This window comes from Barbus barbus, assembly GCF_936440315.1.
Source record: "Barbus barbus genome assembly, chromosome: 4".
NCBI classification, from domain to species: Eukaryota; Metazoa; Chordata; class Actinopteri; order Cypriniformes; family Cyprinidae; genus Barbus; species Barbus barbus.
In genome coordinates, this window is record NC_136732.1 from 32,658,644 (window position 1) to 32,677,550 (window position 18,907).

The 18,907-nt window shown below is 38.5% G+C and overlaps 1 protein-coding gene across 3 annotated transcripts in view; it reads right to left on the reverse strand.

The window, feature by feature from the left end:
- Positions 1-18,907, reverse strand: part of LOC306865569 (signal transducer and activator of transcription 5B-like) — a 94,910-nt gene that overhangs the window by 38,581 nt on the left and 37,422 nt on the right. Inside the window, exon 2 of one of the 3 annotated variants that reach the window (XM_079410262.1) lies at positions 2,048-2,112. The exons of the other annotated variants lie outside the window; for them this stretch is intronic. The gene's annotated coding sequence lies outside the window, so the exon portion shown is untranslated. The remainder of the gene's footprint in view (positions 1-2,047; positions 2,113-18,907) is intronic. 3 annotated transcript variants of the gene reach the window in all.

Consider the following 18,907-nt stretch of genomic DNA (forward strand, 5'->3'; position numbering starts at 1 on the left):
AAGTCTGCTGACCTTTCTTGAATAGTTAGAGCTTTGTGATTATAATGGCCAAATAATGTTATCTGTGCAGCTCTGAACGTCATACATGATACATTTGAAGAAGCCAGGATACTCTACTAGACTTCTCATCTGCATTTAACTACAGTGCTTTGTTCTCTTGTGGCTAAACCGCAGATCAAGCTGTGATTCCATCACATTGTGAATTCTGGACTTTGTCTCTTGCTGAGAGCAGTATGTTAAAAACAACAGCACTACCGTCTCATGCTTGTTTCTTTCTACTAGGGCTCCTCAAAGACTCCGATCCTCCCAGTGCTATTGTCTGTAAGTACACATAATATTAGGAATTCAGATAAGAGCTGTTAAATTGCAGATGATACGGCTCTGGTAGACCTGTCAAGATTGCTCAGAACATGTTATTAACCTCTTGGTTTCTAGAATCACACTAGACCGCTTAGCCAACAAAATTTCACTTTCATCGTGGACACACAAATTGCTTGTTACTGGAAATTCTGCTTAAAAAAATAGTGTTAGTAAACATACAGATTTTAATATCTGAAAATCTGTAATATGCAAAAAGTATCTAGGAATTAAAAGTCCAAAAAAACTCAGTTGCCTAGGTCAAAGGGAAACTAGAGAAAAAAAACACTAATAAAAATAAATTGTAAATAAATAGATAAAACCAAATAAAAATCATAATAAATTTATATATATAATATATATATATAATATAATATATATATATATAAAGAATAAAAAAATAGAAAGGCTGTTTTTGAACCTCTGTGGCCTTCCTCAGCGGCTTCAGGACCTTTCTGGCCACATTGCTGTGGAGGAGGCTAAGAAAATATAATACACAAACAGTGCACTTTTCAAATTCCTTGAACCTCCACCTTCAGGGAGGAGGCAGATAATTCCACCTCTCAATAAAAACAAATTATAAAGGCATTTTTCATTCCCGTTACTGTAAGCCTTTAAATAAGGACAATGCCAGACTCTGGTGCATCGTGGGGTTACTGAGTGCACATTGTCAGTCCTGATTTACTTAGGCTATATTTTTAAGACTAAATTATGCTTTGTCTTGTATTCGTCTAATTGGTTATACTGTGCGATAAATGGTTTTGTATTTAACATTTTATAGATTTATACTGGAATTTTTTATTTGATGGAATTTTCCATTAAGAGCGTAGACAACTTCTCTAGTTCTCATCTACCTCAGCTTCTCTAGTTCTCATCTACCTCAGCTTGCTCATTTAAAAGCACAATTTACAAGCAAAACTGTGAAATGAATATCACAAAATAACTATATAAGAAATAAAAATCTTAATTATGAAACTACTTAAAAATTAAGGATGCATTGATTTGGGCATTTTGGCCCATACCAATACCAGTTATATTAAAAGCTTTTTATTAACACAGATACCAATATCAACCGAACACGGCCAAATTGCTGCATCTTTAATTTATTATTATTATTATTTATGATTTTATAATTCATTATATATCAATGTATTAAACATTAAAGAATATGTAATAATGGATATTGATAATTAATATAATCTTTAACTAACTATTACCATAGTAATCGTAATTATTAGTGCCACTTTTAGATTATTTTATGAAAAAAATGCAGTTAGTCATTTAATAAAATCTAACCCAACATTCATGGTTTCTGAGGTTCTTGAGAATTACAAGGCAGATAAAAAGTGATTGTCCATAATATTGTCACGCGGTCGTGGTTGTAGAAAGAGGCGAAGACGAAGGAGTAAACGTACAGGGGTTTTAATCAGCATCAACACAAATTAACCATAGAAACAACATTAAACCGTGACAAAGACTAGACAGAAACTGAAAGCTTATAAAAGACAGGGAAACCAAAGGAGCAACGAGATGATTAACTAACCCAGGTGACTAATAACGAGTACAGGAACTAAACCAAATAAGGAAAAACAGGAACTAAATGGGAACATACATGTGACAAATATTGCTATTAAAAAACATTGTCACACATACATATAGCATGAAAACAACAACAACAAGTTTAGTTTACCTCTTATATCAAGCTTTCTGTTACCATCTAAGAACAGGGACTTCTGGAGAGGAAACCCGGCAAACCTGAACATTTGTGAGACAGAAAGAGAGAAGGAGAAAACTGTATGAGTATTTTTCTCTCATCTCATACAATTTTGAGCAATGTAAAAAAAAAAAAGAAAAGAGAAGAAAAACACAGAAGTACACATTTCTGTATGAGGAAGTTTAAAAATTCACTCCTATTCAATTTCACAGAGATACACAAACTGAACGTGTGAAGAAAGAATATAAGGGGTTGCTAAGGTCTGTAAGAATGTTACTTCCTCTCAGTCTGCCCTTCTCTCCTCAAAGGGAAAGATAATCTAAGAGAGAAAAAGAGGAATATGTCTCCACTGACAGCTGAAGCATTAAATGTGTTCAATCTTGATCTACAGTTACTGGGTACATCCACAGCCCACAGATGCTGAATGAGGAAACCGAAGGACACGCACACTCACGCTAGGCACAATCCTCTGGACAGAGAATAATCAACTCATTGGGTATGTAAAATTAATACTAATTTTTCTCCATGAAAGAGAAAAAGAAATGCAGTGGTAGGATTTGGTACATTCAGGAGTTTCTGTGAACTATGACTTTATCCCTTCTAAATCAAAAATACGACCAGCTTCAGTCCGTTTTGGCTGTGTATTGTGTCTGCACTGTGCAAGATGTGAGCAACTTTCAAAATTAACACCTGCCAAGCACCAAAAGTAAATAAAGTTCCTCCCCAATTTAAAACGATGTGGTTTAAATCACATTGTAAGAACTCGAGTCAACCCTTGCTTATGTAAGAGACGAACATGATTCAAATTAAACGGTCTGCTGCAGAAAACACATCTGCCTTTTAACAAATTCCTCCTCTAGGATGGCTTTTTTTTTTCTCCAGAGATCCATGTGGTGACACATATGTGGAATAAATCATCACATTCAACATCCAAATTGAACAGGAATAAAAGCTCAGTATGTCTTCACATTTTAGTGCAGTTTCACAAACAGATGGAGACTAGCTTGTTTACAATGCTGCAAGTGACACAATGACCTGCACGGTTTATCACTAATTTACAAGGAAAAACAGCTACATAATAATATGAAATGTTTAATATATATAATTATCTTTGCCTGTGTTCCTCCTAGTTAGTTCTGATTATCCAATGTGTACATATAAGCCCTTGTCCTGTATAGTCTATATTTTACGTAGTTACTGTATGTTTCTGTGACTTCTCCAGGATGTTTATTTGTTTAATAAAGACTGTTTCTGTTTATTCCTTCAGCGTGTCCTTATTACAGCCACTGCAGCAAAGTACAGTTTATAATATAATGTAACTACAGAGAACAAGCAGTTTGGAGACTGATGGAAGCATATTATAATATAATGATTATGTTTTTTTATGATATATATTTATATATATAGCCTAAGTCAAAAGTTTTTGAACATTAAGATTTCATATTTTTAAAGAATTCTCTTCTGCTCACCAATGCTGCTTTTATTTTATCCAAAATACAGCAAAAGCAGTAAAATTGTGAAATACTTGTACTATTTAAAATGACTGCTTTATATATAATATATTTTAAAATGTAATTTATTCCTTTGATTTCAAAGCTGAATTTTAGCATCATTACTCCAGTCACATGATCCTTTAGAAATCATTCTAATATTCGGATTTGCTGCTCAAGAAACATTTATTATTATTATTATTATTATTATTATTGTTATAAACAGCTGAGTAGATTTTTTCAGGTTTCTTTGATGAATAGAAAGTTCAGAAGAACAGCATTTATCTGAAATATTAATTTTTGTAACATTATAAATGTCTTTATCATCACTTTTCAATTTAATGCATCCTTGCTAAATAAAAAAGTATTAGTTTCTATAATTTCTCTCCCAAAAAACAAACAAACAATTATACTGAGTCCAAGTTTTTGAATGGTATTGTCACAGTTATGGACTTTTATGTTCTTTCTTGATTCTGTTCTCCTGCCTTGTTTTGTTCCCTTGATCTAGTTCCTGTCTCTTTTGACTGGTAGTGTGTGTGTGTGTGTGTGTGTGTGTGTGTGTGTGTGTGTGTGTGTGTGTGTGTGTGTGTGTGTGTATGTATGTATGTATGTATGTATGTATGTATGTATGTATGTATGTATATATATATATACACACACACACACACACACACACGCATACATTTTATATAGTAACTACAGACTTTTTATTTTTTAAATATATATTATACAGATTATTTTATACAAAAATAGGGAAAAATGTGTTTCGTGTGCTGTAAGAAATTTCTATGGACAGCAAATCCCCTCCGTTCCAATGGCATGTAGGGTTACCAAACAATCAAGAAACTGCAAGTCAGTGATGTTTGTGTGCTGTTTCTTCTCCTCCGCCTCATTGAAAGTACAATACAATTTCATTCTGTGGATACGATCCACCATAAAATTCCGTTATAGATAACTCCCTTAATTCCAACAAAATGTCAATAGCTTGATCAAAACAATTCAATAGCTGATCAAAACATAATTTTTTCTCTCTGAAGAAAAAAATTATGTTTTGATCAGCTATTGACAGCTCGATCGACACCTTCCCTTTGAACATGTTTGGGGCTTTGCCGTGAAACCCAAAGGAACAGATTCTTGCACATTTTCAACACAACTGACTTTAGAAAGCCAGTCAGGATTAGACCCCACGGGCATGATTACGCAATCTCTCAGAGAACGAACTCACATTTGGCAGAGGTCATGGTGAGATAAGAGGGAATCCATGTAGAAAACCATGCGCGACAGATGTTAATGAGGCGAGGAGGGGAGGTTTGTGCGTGATCTGATGTGATAGAGTGAGGAACATAAACATTTGTGTGTGAGAGTACTTGTGAGCAGGAACAGATAACCGATACAACAGATACAAACGCTGCTTTAGATGGCAAAGTGGCATTCGTATGTAGTGTCATCTGGTGACGTGAAGTTTATACAGAGTGGACTGGCGCACATATCAACACAAAAACACTCATCCCACACTTCACAGGCTGCTAGAAGGGCCGAAGGCAATTTTCTTAAGGGGACAATGTTCAAACGGCCACAAAAGCACACACCATCTGTGTGTGCATTTATTCACGGCCGCACACAGACAGCCCTGAAGCTGTCGCGTAAGTCACACTGTGCAAATACTTCCAAGCAGATATCCAAAAGAGCATTCCACACTCTCTCGAACTCTTCCATCCCTCCAGCTATAAAGGCTAATATGATGAGCCAATGCCAAATGAACACCCCCAGCCACCGCCACACACACACACACACACACACACACACAGACCAATTCCCTTCCGATCGCTTGCTTTCTCTACGGGAGGATGAATAAAAACATATTTATGGCCAGTGAGGATATAGCAGTCCCGACAGCAGGGAGGTGCAAGCTGACCTTATGCAACAGAAACACACACACACACACACATCCTCCAGGCTCAGTCCTCTTCAGATGTAAGTCTTCTCATCCTGGGAGTAAACAAGACTTTTTCACTCTCGACCTATTGACAGAAATTAGACTAATGGTGCATAGAGTAAAAGAAGAGTGAATCAATAAAAGTGTACCATTTGCTCTAACAGAATAGTTCAGCCGTTATGGTCTGAAATCTTATGATGTTCTTTTCTCCATAGATCACCAATGGAGATGATAAGTGAACAGTGAATAGTGACCAACAGCTACCAAAAAGACAAAATGAACCTTAAAAGTAACATAAAAGTAGTCTATATGACTTTTGTGCTATCTTTCAAGTAACGTGTTAGCTTTGTGTGAGGATTATACTAAAATGAAAAGTAACATAATAATTAGTTACTTAGTCTATACTATGTCATCCGCTGGACACCACTCTCTCGTGAACATGTGCGACAGTTATCAGAAGCTATAGATTATGGTTTATAAAGTTTTAAATATGGATATTATTCTTACAAAAATGCATAGATTCACTTCAGGAGGCCTTTATTATTCCCCCGGAGCCGTGTGGAACACTTTTTTTATGATGGATGGATGCACTTTTTTTGGGCTTCAAAATCTCAACCACCATTCACTGCCTTTATAAAGCTTGGAAGAGCCAGGATATTTTTTTAATATAACTCAGATTGTATTCGTCTGAAAGAAGAAAGTCATATACATCTAGGATGTATTGGGAGTGAGTAAATCATGGGGTAATTATAGTTTTAATTACAAAATGAGATTATTTGTGAGTAATTAGTAAATAATAATTCAAATGATTTTTTACTTCAGAAGACGAGATTATATCACAGTAGCTAGCCAAATGAGCTTTAAGGTACTTTTATGGTACTTTTTATTAATTGTGGAGCTTTTTGTCACCATTCCCTTTCATTATCCGAAAAGAGTAGAGTGATCATTCTGCAAACTATATTTTTGTATTAAAAGAAAGGCTGTCATACAGGTTTGGAACAAACTGGGGGTACAGAATTTCATTTTTTGGGGTGAACTTTTCCTCTTAAATGTTGTTTTTCCTTTATGAGCAACACTTCTTTCTGCCAATAATGAAGGAGAGTGTTTGTTCAGGAAAATCCACTGACCAGTTGGATGTGCCAGAACTTCCTTCAGTTAAACAAGGAGAAAACTGAAGTCATTGCATTTGGAAACAAAGATGAAGTTCTCAAGGTGAATGCATACCTTGACTCTAGGGGTTAAACCACTAAAAATCAAGTCAAAAATCTTGGGGGGGTTCTGGAGACAGACCTTAGTTTCAGTAGTCATGTCAAAGCAGTAACTAAATCAGCAAAATCATCTCAAAACCATTGCAAGAATTAGATGTTTTGTTTCCAGTCAAGACTTGGAGAAACGTGTTCATGCCTTTATCACCAGCAGGGTGGATTGCTGTAATGGTCTCCTCACCGGCCTTCCCAAGAAGACCATTAGACAGCTGCAGCTCATCCAGAACGCTGCTGCCAGGATCTGTCTAGAACCAGAAAATCTGAGCATATCACACCAGTCCTCAGGTCCTTACACTGGCTTCCAGTTACATTTAGGATTGATTTTAAAGTACTTTTACTCTTTTATAAATCACTCAATGGCCTAGGACCTAAATACATTGCAGATATGCTCACTGAATATACACACAGACCACTCAGATCATTAGGATCGAGTCAGTTAGAAATACCAAGGGTTCACACAAAACAAGAGGAGTCCACTTTTAGCTATTATGCCGTCCGCAGTGGGAACCAGCTTCCAGAAGAGATCAGATGTGCTAAAACATTAGCCACATTTAAATCCAGACTCAAAACTCATCTGTTCAGCTGTGCATTTATTGAATGAGCTCTGTGCTACGTCCGAACTAACTACACTGTATTTTATGTATAATCATTTTTATTTTTAACCGTTCTAAATTAATTTTAAATCAATTTTTAAATCATTAAAAAAAAAAAAAAATCTGGTTTTAATGCTTTGATTATTTTACTTCCTTTTATGTAAAGCACTTTGAATTACCATTGTGTATGAAATGTGCTATATAAATAAACTTGCCTTGCCTTGCCTTGACCTTATATATAAACAAACCATCCCAGTTAAAGGCACAACTGAGTACTGTAATAAATATGGACACGAAATATACTCAATGAGATTTTGGACTATCGTCTCTATCGGGGTTACACACTCACGTGATATTGCTGTGCTACGTGGTCACAAAAACATATCATTTGCTCGTGTTATTAAGCATTGCGGTTAGAAAACAAGCGATTTTGAGAGGTGTAAAGAGTACCTGAAAACCATACTTGATACCTTACACTGAAAATTACTCGACTACAAGTTACAAGTCACCAATTGCAAAACAACTTGAGTAAAAGTCTTAAGAGTATCTGATTTTAACAGTACTTAAGTATTTTACTTATACTAAATATAGGCTCAAAGACGCACTAGTCAAAGAGACATGCCAGTGAAAAACTGTAATGCTGTGTAGAAGCTGGGCAAACAGGCAGAGGCAAGGATCTATGTGCAGGTATTTCATGGAAAAACTAGAACTGTCACGAGTCTGTTCTGTTTTTGCCTTGTTTTCCACTGACCCAGTTTCCCCGATTAGTTAATTAGCTCCTCACCTGTTTCTGTTCTCCCCTAATGATGACCTGCCTTTATAAGCCTGTGTTCACCCTTGCCATTTTGTCTGCTATTATTTGATGTTACTGGATGAAAGCTCTTATTATTAAATACCTCTTATTCTTTGGATATCCCGTTGCCCGTGTGTTTGTTCCGCCTGTCTGGAAGCACGTTCCGTAACAGAATAGCAGACCGAAACAGTTTTTTTTTTTTTAGCGGCGTTTTTCTTTTTGCTCATTTTTGTTTCTTTTTCCTCTCCCTTCCGGTATGGATCCCGCCGTCCTACTCCTTTGCCTGGAGCAGAAGGACCGTTCGCTGGTGGAACACACCATGGACTACATCAACCTGGCGCGCCTTACACACTTTGAAGACCGCTCGCTCTGTGTGTTCTACATCGCCAACCTCAGCGAGCAGTGTAAGGCACGCCTACCAGCGAACGGTCCCAGGGAGAATTTTGCCGCTTGCGTGGAGTGGGTGCTGGAAAATAATGGACTGTTTATTTTCGGTGACCCTGCTGAGGACAGCTCCAGCCCCACTCCCGATCCAGAGCCCAGCCAGCCCTCACCAACTCTCTGCACGGAGGTTTCGCCAGAGCCCACCGCAGTCGCAGAGCCCGAGCCGGCCGCGCGGAGAGAGCCGTCACCACTGAGAGTGACAGAGCCACTCATCGCCCCGGAGACCGAACTCGACGCGACTGACCAGGTGTGTGAGCCGGCAACATCGTGCGTCGTGGGAGTCTTAGTGGAGATCGAGGGAATGGAGGAATCCCCAGCCCACGCTTCCACCACTGAGGGTGAGCAACAGCTGGTTTCTGGAAGCTATTTTGAGGAACTGTTGGACCTCTTCGAAGAAACTCTTATTGACTGGTTTGGGGAGGCATTACCCCACTCTGAATCCCCTGTGTCTCCGCTGGTTCCGTCCAGCCCTGAATCTCCGTCGTCGCCGCTGGTTCCGTCCAGCCCTGAATCTCCTGTGTCTCCGCTGGTTCCGTCCAGCTCAAGTCCTTCCGTGTTCCCTCCCAGCCTCCCTCTCCCGCCTCCTCGGTACCAGTCAGCCAGTCCTTCAGTCCTCCCTCAGCTGCATCAGGAAGGCCCCTCAGCTCATCCTCAGCACGCCATGTCCGGTGGATCGGTTGAGCTTCGGGTCTCCCTGCAATCTACCACCTCGGGATTGGAGGATCCCCAGTCCTCGCCTCCAGCCTGCGAGACCCGGACTCCACCTCGGCCCTCCGATCCATCGGCTCCACCTTGGCTCGTGGCTCCCTCATCTCCACCGTGGCCCCTCACTCCACCAGCTCCGCCGGGCTCCCTCGTCCCTCCGGCTCCGCCTTGGTCAGTCGTCCCCCTGCCTACTCCACGGAACTCCACTCCTCCAGCTCCGCTTCGTCCCTCCATTCCTCTGGCTCCGTCGGGTTCCTCCCTCCCTCGGGCTCCACCGTTGTCCTCTGTCACTCCGGCTCCACCGCGTCACTCGGGATTCCCGCCTCCGCCTCACTCGCCTGAGCCGCCGGCTCCGCCGTGGCCCTCCAGCCCATCCGTGTCACCCTGGCTCTGCGGCTGCTCTGCTCCATCCTGGGCTCCTTCTCCACCGGCGTCATCTCCGGCAGTCGGCCCCATGGTGTCGGTGGTCCCATCCCCACCATGGCTCCTCCCGCCATCGACTCCGCCATGGGCCGCCATCCTGGCTGGCCTCTGGACTGCCATCTGGCTTCCCCTGCTCCGGGCTCCTCCCTGGCTCCTCCCACCCTCCACTCCCCCTTGGACTCATTTTTTGGACTGTTTTTGTTTTTTCCTGCTCCCTATTGCCCGGATCCCTCCTACTCCATGCCCGCCTCCTGAACCTCCACCCTCCCTCCTCGGTTGGTCTGCATTTCTCGGTGCGAGGACGCACCGTTCCGGGAGGGGGCGAACTGTCACGAGTCTGTTCTGTTTTTGCCTTGTTTTCCACTGACCCAGTTTCCCCGATTAGTTAATTAGCTCCTCACCTGTTTCTGTTCTCCCCTAATGATGACCTGCCTTTATAAGCCTGTGTTCACCCTTGCCATTTTGTCTGCTATTATTTGAGGTTACTGGATGAAAGCTCTTATTATTAAATACCTCTTATTCTTTGGATATCCCGTTGCCCGTGTGTTTGTTCCGCCTGTCTGGAAGCACGTTCCGTAACAAGAACAAACAATAAGCCAAAAACCAAAGGAAACAAAGAACAGAATGACGGGCAAACAGACAACCATTACATTCAACAACTCACACAGAACTAAAGAAACACTAGGGGTGTATTTTACACACACACATATATACACACACACACACATATACACATATATATAAGACTTTGCAAGGTAATGTGATTGAGTTAGTGAAAGAATATAAATATCTTGGCATCACTATCGATGATAAATTATCTCACATAACTAATTTAAAGAAAAAATTTAAAATAAAGCTTGGGTTCTATTTTAGAAACAAGTTTTGCTTTTCTTTTAATGTAAGAAAGAGGTTAATTTCTGCTACTTTCTTGCCGGTACTCGATTATGGTGATGTGGTGTATCAATTTGCTTCCTCTCAACTCTTCCTCTCTTCTTTGGATGCTGTTTATCACAGTGCTTTGAGATTTATATCAGATTGTAAACCTTCAACTCATCACTGCATATTGTATAATAGAGTATCCTGGCCATCTTTGTCTATTAGAAGGAAAATTCATTATTACCTAATCATTTATAAAACTATTCTGGGGTTGTTGCCTTTGTATCTAGGTTGTCTAATTCAAAAGAGAAGTGTTGGGAAATATTCCCTCCGGTCTGATAACTGTTTTAATCTTTCTGTTCCATTTGTGAGAACTGAACTGGGGAAAAGGGCTTTTATGTACGCAGCTCCTTTTGAATGGAACTTACTCCAAACGAAATTGAAATTACAAACTTTGGTGCCTATGGAACATTTTAAATCTATTATTCGGTCACTCGAAGAAGACTCATTGATCTGTACTTGTTTTTAACTGTTTAATTTGTGTATTTGTTGTTTCAATCTGTAAATCGTGACTGTAACTGCTGTCCATTCTTGGCCAGGACTCTCCTGTGAAAGAGATTTTTAATCTCAGAGAGATTTTCCTGGTTAAATAAAGGTCAAAAAAATTTTTATATATATATATATATATATATATATATGGAGGCTAACAAACTGAACAAGATAAGATACAAACTTACTACAAACACCACGGGAGACATAAAAGTCCAAGACAAGCCATAGCGAACATGTAACACAAACAAGAAAGAGCTGATTTGTGAGGAGAGCAATCCCATTTATTTTCTAAAACCAAAATAAAACTGGACACATCAAAATTGCAAATAAACAAAGAGACAAAGAAAAATAAAGAATTTTTTAAAAAGTCTTCTTGCACTGGATGTGCTGGTTTCAGCCTCATTGCCAGCTGCAGTCATGTCTTTATATTTAAAACACCTGTGATTCACAACTACTTGCTAAGGAACTCAAGTAGCCTTGTTGACAAGTTTGGGTGAGTAAAGGCAAAACGCGCAAGATATAGTACTTTCAGTGCCCTGTAGTTGGCGATATCACATTTTTGTAGCAGAAATAAACTGCTGCAGAAAAGCTATGTACCATGCAAAATGTAATGTGTAACTGCAACATTCATTTCAAATGTAGTGGAGTAAAGCGTACAGATACTCGTTCAAAAATTTAGTGAAGTAGAGAGTAAAAGTTGTTAATATCTTTGATACTCAGTACAACTACAAAGTATCCGAAAAGATACAGTATTTACTCCAATACTTCACACCTCTGGCGATTTTATTATTTTTGCTGCTTTATAGGCCAAAATGCCCATCTTTGGAAGTATCCTCGTAAACACAGCAATTTAGGTCTTAAGTGAAAGCAAACAACTGAGAAAGAAAACGTGTGTAACAATATATTGGATCAAGGCAGCTCTTAAAGTGTCTGCCATTCATGTTAATCAAACAACAAAAGAGAGAAAATCTCTCACTGCTCTTGACTAAGTCACTTGTGTAACTTTCATAAGAAGAAATACATGTTTACACAGCAGTGTTTTTATACATTTGATTACTTTATACAATGTATGTAGCATTTCTTATTTATTTGTTCTACTGTAGTTTTTTGTCCTATTGCTTTTAATTAGTTTTTTATTCTTATTTAATCACTGACTGTTTACTTGTCTTCAGTGAGCTTGAGTTTGTTTTTTTAGGCTAGTATTTTTGTGATATTGACACTGGTGACAAGAATTATGCAATTTCAAATGGTATCAAAAATGTTGATATCATAAAACCTTATTTAAATTTTTTTTAATTATATTGTGAAATATATCGTTACAGTGAAATAAAATTACTCATATTGTGATATATGATTTTGGTCATATTGCCCACCCCTAGTCTGGATTAGCGTCTAGATATGATCTAGATATCAGGATGACAAGAAATTGAAATCAAAATCTTGAGAAAACAACGTTATGTTGAAATCATAAGACATTTTGGCTCACGACACAGCCGGGCAAAGGAAAAGTTGAAATCCACATAATTTGTGAACTTCTATCAAATGTGACTGTCCACAAAATAACATTTTAAGTAAAAGTAGAAAATATGAAGACAATATACTTGCGCAGACAGAGGTTAAAATTTACAAAACTCATCAGAACAGAATCTGTGTCTGTTTGTGTGTGTTCAGTGTCATTAGTCTAAATCCTGATTAAAAGGTCAGTCTATGTGAGCTAACACTGGCAGTGACTCAGGCCTGTGTAAATGCCTGTGTGTGAGCGTGTTTGCATACCATCTGCCATTGCATATCTGATCAAATTAGAAAATCCAGAGTCACCCTCATGACATCTATAAATACCTTGGTCTCTAAAATACCCTAAAACAATATACAACCAAGATTATTTCTTAGATTGAAACAAAAAAGTCAGAAAAAAATAATAAATCAATGCACAGGAATGAATATATGATGCATTTGTTGCAGATTTATCTGTGAGAAGATAATGTGAGCATAAAACTTCCTGTGCAGGTAACAATAGCAACCGACTCAACAGCTGTAATTGTCATGCCTACCACTAACCTCTGGTTGCCATGACGACGAGGTGCTTGAGAAAGGTGCATTAGGCCTAGAGGCTATGAGCCGGTCACACTAACTCACAAAGAAAACACACTCAAGAAAACATGAATGCTTTCCTTATTAGGATGGCAATGAAAATAAATGACATGTTATTATGTTTCAATGAATCCGCTCTGATTACCTGCATTTTATAACCTTTAGCACACAGTATGGAATCTGCTTTTCACATTTTTATGCAAATGCACAGAGATAAAGTGACATAAGGGGTTCGCTGGAATAATTTTGGGCCGTTATGAGTGAAGAGGAGGATTGAGGGGAATAATTTTCCATCAGTGGCAAAATAGCACTTGGATCATGGGGTCAGTCAGTAATGGCTGCAGATTTTGTCCAAAAAAAAAAAAATCAAAAAAAATTCAACAGCTTCAACTTACTGAAAAGAATTTAAAGAAAGAATTTACACACATATTTGTTCTTTTGTATGTATGTGTGTGTGTATTTGTTTTCTTTGAAAGCAAAAAAAAAAAAGAAAAGTTTTTTAATACGTCTCGTACTGTATCGCGTATCTTGTCAGTGTGTGCACTTGCTTGGCCATTTTTAGTTGATAAACAGGAAAGTGGGTTCAAACGCCAGCAGAAGGCAGTGTAATGAAATAGTCTTTAAGAGAAGCAGTCTATCAGCGAAGTTTAAAATCAGCTCGTGAGTGTATTTACTTGTTACTTGTCTCGCATTTGCCGTTGCTAGGAAACGCTTATTTTGTTTACTGTGTTGAGAGTTGCTCAAATCGCGTTTGGTCTCGTACTGTATCGCGTATCTTGTCAGTGTGTGCACTTGCTTGGCCATTTTTAGTTGATAAACAGGAAAGTGGGTCCAGCTGAATTGAAATGGTGATTTGTTGGATTGGTATAAAAAAGGTTATTATACCGCGGCAGCGGTCACGGCAGTCGTCGTGTGAAGCCCTCTTAGTGTGAAGACCGAAGAGTGTAAAGACCATCGACTCTACCGTGCGACTCCACCGGGCAGGGACACTGGCAAGGGATAGAAGTATCGCTTTTTATTTTAGTTTTTTCATTTATATGTTTATTATTGAAATGTTGTTATATGCATGTGTCAATTTTATTTAATTTCTTTATTTTCTTAAATATGTGGGTATATAGTATTTATAGAGTTGTAACTTTTAGTTTTAGTTACTTTTTCTTATTTGTAAGTCGCTTTGGACAAAAGTGTCTGCTAAATGACAAAAGTAAAGTAAGTAAGTAAAGTAAATTAGGTTTTTAAATAAATATTATTATTATTATATACAGTATCACACAGAAGTGAGTACACCCTTCACATTTTTGTAAATATTTTATTATATCTTTTCATGTGACTACATTGTAGCAAAGTGTCATTTCTTCAGTGTTAAGTATTAAGTGTACAGGTTGTATAACAGTGTAAATTTGCTGTCCCCTCAAAATAACAACACAGCCATTCATGACTAAACCGCTGGCCACAAAAGTGAGTACACCCCTAAGTGAAAATGTCCAAATTGGGGCCCAAAGTGTCAATATTTTGTGTGGCCACCATTATTTTCCAGCACTGCCTTAACCCTCTTGGGCATGGAGTTCACCAGAGCTTCACAGGTTGCCACTGGAGTCCTTTTCCACTCCTCCATGACATCATGGAGCTGGTGGATGTTAGAGACCTTGCGCTCCTCCACCTTCCATTTGAGGATGCCCCACAGATGCTCAATAAGGTTTAGGTCTGGAGACATGCTTGGCCAGTCCATCACCTTTACCCTCAGCTTCTTTAGAAAGGCAGTGGTCATCTTGGAGGTGTGTTTGGGGTCGTTATCATGCTGGAATATTGCCCTGCGGCCCAGTCTCTGCTTCAGTATGTCACAGTACATGTTGGCATTCATGGTTACCTCAATGAACTGTAGCTCCCCAGTGCCGGCAGCACTCATGCAGCCCCAGACCATGACACTCCCACCACCATGCTTGACTGTAGGCAAGACCCAGTTGTCTTTGTACGCCTCGCCTGGTTGCTGCCACACACGCTTGACGCCATCTGAACCAAATAAGTTTATCTTGGTCTCATCAGACCACAGAACATGGTTCCAGTAATCCATGTCCTTAGTCTGCTTGTATTCAGCAAACTGTTTGAGGGCTTTCTTGTGCATCATGTTTAGAATGATTCTTCCTTCTGGGACGACAGCCATGCAGACCAATTTGATGCAGTGTGCGGCGTATGGTCTGAGCACTGACAGGCTGACCCCCCACCCCTTCAACCTCTGCAGCAATGCTGGCAGCACTCATACGTCTATTTCCCAAACACAACCTCTGGTTATGACGCTGAACACGTGCACTCAACTTCTTTGGTCGACCATGGAAAGGCCTGTTCTGAGTGGAACCTGTCCTGTTAAACCGCTGTATGGTCTTGGCCGCCGTGCTGCAGCTCAGTTTCATGGTCGTGGCAATCTTCTTATAGCCTACGCCATCTTTATGTAGAGCAACAATTCTTTTTTTCAGATCCTCAGAGAGTTCTTTGCCATGAGGTGCCATGTTGAACTTCCAGTGACTAGTATGAGAAAGTGAGAGCGATAATACCAAATTTAACACACCTGCTCCCCACTCACACCTGAGACCTTGTAAAACTAACGAGTCACATGACACCGGGGAGAGAAAATGGCTAATTGGGCCCAATTTGGACATTTTCACTTAGGGATGTACTCACTTTTGTGGCCAGCGGTTTAGACATTAATGGTTGTGTGTTGAATTATTTTGAGGGGACAGCAAATTTACACTGTTATACAAGCTGTACACTCAATACATTGTAGCAAAGTGTCATTTCTTTAGTGTTGTCACATGAAAAGATATAATAAAATATTTATAAAAATGTGAGGGGTGTACTCACTTCTGTGAGATACTGTAAATAATAATATTCTTATGTATTATAATACAGTATTAATTTAATAAATGTATTTTATTATATAAATGAATGTAAATTAGTCACATTAGTACACAAACATTTACAAGCCATATATTAATTTACTTATTTACTTCTCTTTTGAAATGCAAAGTGCATCAGATTACATATTTCTATAATTGGTAACACTTTAGTAGGTACCAATTCCGACTATTAATTAGTTATTTATTAGCATGCTTATTAATAACATATTGTGTGTTTATTAGTAATTATAAAGCACATATTAATCTTATTCGGCATGATCACATTTTAGATCCCTAAACCCCGCCCCATACCTAAACTTAACACCTACCTTATTTAACCACAATAGCACATACAGTTTGTACAGTATAAAAACCATTACGCCTATGGGATGTCCCCACTATTCACAAAAACAAACGTGTGTGTGTGTGTGTGTGTGTTTGCGTCCATGAAGGCATTTATGCATACAAGCCCATTCAGACAAGCTGTATCACACATCAGATAGGCTGGAACATCTCTAAAGTGCACTATACACATACACATTTCTGTGTTTGCTGAAAAATACAGAGAACATGGCAGTACGAAGGTTAAGTGTTTACACTCACTGAACCCTAGACCAGAAACACAGGCGCACTCACACAGGCATATTGTACACAGTATGAACAGCTTGAAGTGCTCTGTGAAGTGATTACATTAAAGCACAGGAGGAACAAGAGGACAGATGTGTCATTCACTCTTTTACTGGGTTCCAAGAGCCTCACAGTGATCATTCCGTGTAATCAACACACAAACACATGATATAATGCCAAAATGGGGAAATGATTAGCTTATTATTTTAAATAATCAATGATTAATGACTAGATGAGCAATGTTATTAGTAGCATTTTATGTTGACTTATTGGTTCTGCTGCGCTGTTCCCAGTTCATCTGAAATGCTCTAAAGACAACGTACACAATAACGCAACATGTGCACGGCTCTCTTTCGTTTTCCTTATTAGGGCCCAAACTCTGGAACAATCTACCTATCACTGTTCGGGAAGCAGACACACTCTGTCAGTTTAAATCTAGATTAAAGACCCATCTCTTTAACCTGGCTTACACATAATACACTAATACATTTCTATAATTCAAATCCGTTAAAGGATTGTTAGGCTGCATTTATTAGGTCAACCGGAACCGGGAACACTTCCCAAAACACCTGATGTACTTGTTACATTGTTAGAAGAATGGCATCTACACTAATATTAGTCTGTGTCTTTCTTATTCCGAAATCACCGTAGCCACCCAGATCCAGACTGTATCCAGATCAGATGGTGGATCAGCACCTAGAGATGACCTCTACAGCCAGGACACCTAGATGAGCCCCAGAGACTAATCCCCAGTGAAGGCCCTGTCTCCAAGACGGCCATCCGGACAAGACCACAGGAACCAGATGAGTCCTTTGCACAATCTGATTCTGCTTTAGTCTAGATTTAAACTGCTGATTTTGTCTGGCCAGAGGAGAATGACACTATTTCGACAAACTATTTCCCCGTCTAAATACTGTAAAGCTGATATAAAGCCACCCAGCTTTATATGAAGCCGATGTAAAGCTGCTTTGATACAATTTGCATTGTTAAAAGCGCTATACAAATAATATTGACTTGACTTGACTCTTGGGCCCCATTAAGACCAAGGCTAAAGTGGCTGTAATGGGGATGTTCATTCATTATTTTAATTTGTCCAGCAAATGGATTGTTTTCTTGGGACTGGGTGGACAGCAACATCACAGCGCTTGAAGCTGGGTAGATGCAAATATCTGTTATATATTCTCTCCTTTTCATATTATATTACCGTTAACAAACACAAACGTGTTGCAGATGATCATCACAGACTATGTTCATTCATCTGTGCATTGCAAAGTGAACTACAGAAAATTGCAGCTGTTGTATCTTTTTAAAATGTATGCTTTGCATAATACTAAGCAAAATATTAAAAACAATTAAATGTACACATATTTCAACAGATTTTTCAAACATAATCTTTCAATAACTATTCAAGTCAGATTTCAAGTCAGAGTGCACTAAACAACAGCAAGGAGGTAACCATAGCAACATTAGCCTACTCTAGCACATTCTGTTAGGATCAATACTTATTATCTGCAGCAAAATATCAAAAACCTTGAGTGGTTAGATTAAAATGTCTTTATTATGATGGTAAACCAGGGGTACCAATACCAAGGGTATTGGACAAGACTATAATTTAGTTCTGTAAACAAATAATTAATATAATATGAGAAAGATTGTGCTGATGACAGATATTATTTATATATTATTTTATTATTAATGTTATTAATTGATAACAGTACAAATAGTTTTTTGTTATATTAAATTATAAATTATATTTCTATAAGTTTTAATGTGTGAATTATTCAGTGACTTTTTTTTTTTTTAAGTAATATTTGTCATCAGCACAATCTCATCTCAGACAACTCTATTTCTCATATTATATTAATTCTTTGTTTACAGAACTAAATTATAGTCTTGTCCCGATGCCTAAAACATTTCAGTAATTTAAAACCAAAACTGCTTGTTTGACTGAAAAAAATAAATAAAATATTGAGTAGAAGCTAATTTAATTTTAATAATAATATTTTATTAATCAATATTTATTAGTAATTATTTTATTTCATTTAAAAGCTAACAGGTGTGATTGAATAGGTTTCTATAGACTGATCTGATTAGAGGTCAGTGATGGGTTAAACGAGCTCCTCTTTCTAGTTGCCAGACAGTGAAACTTT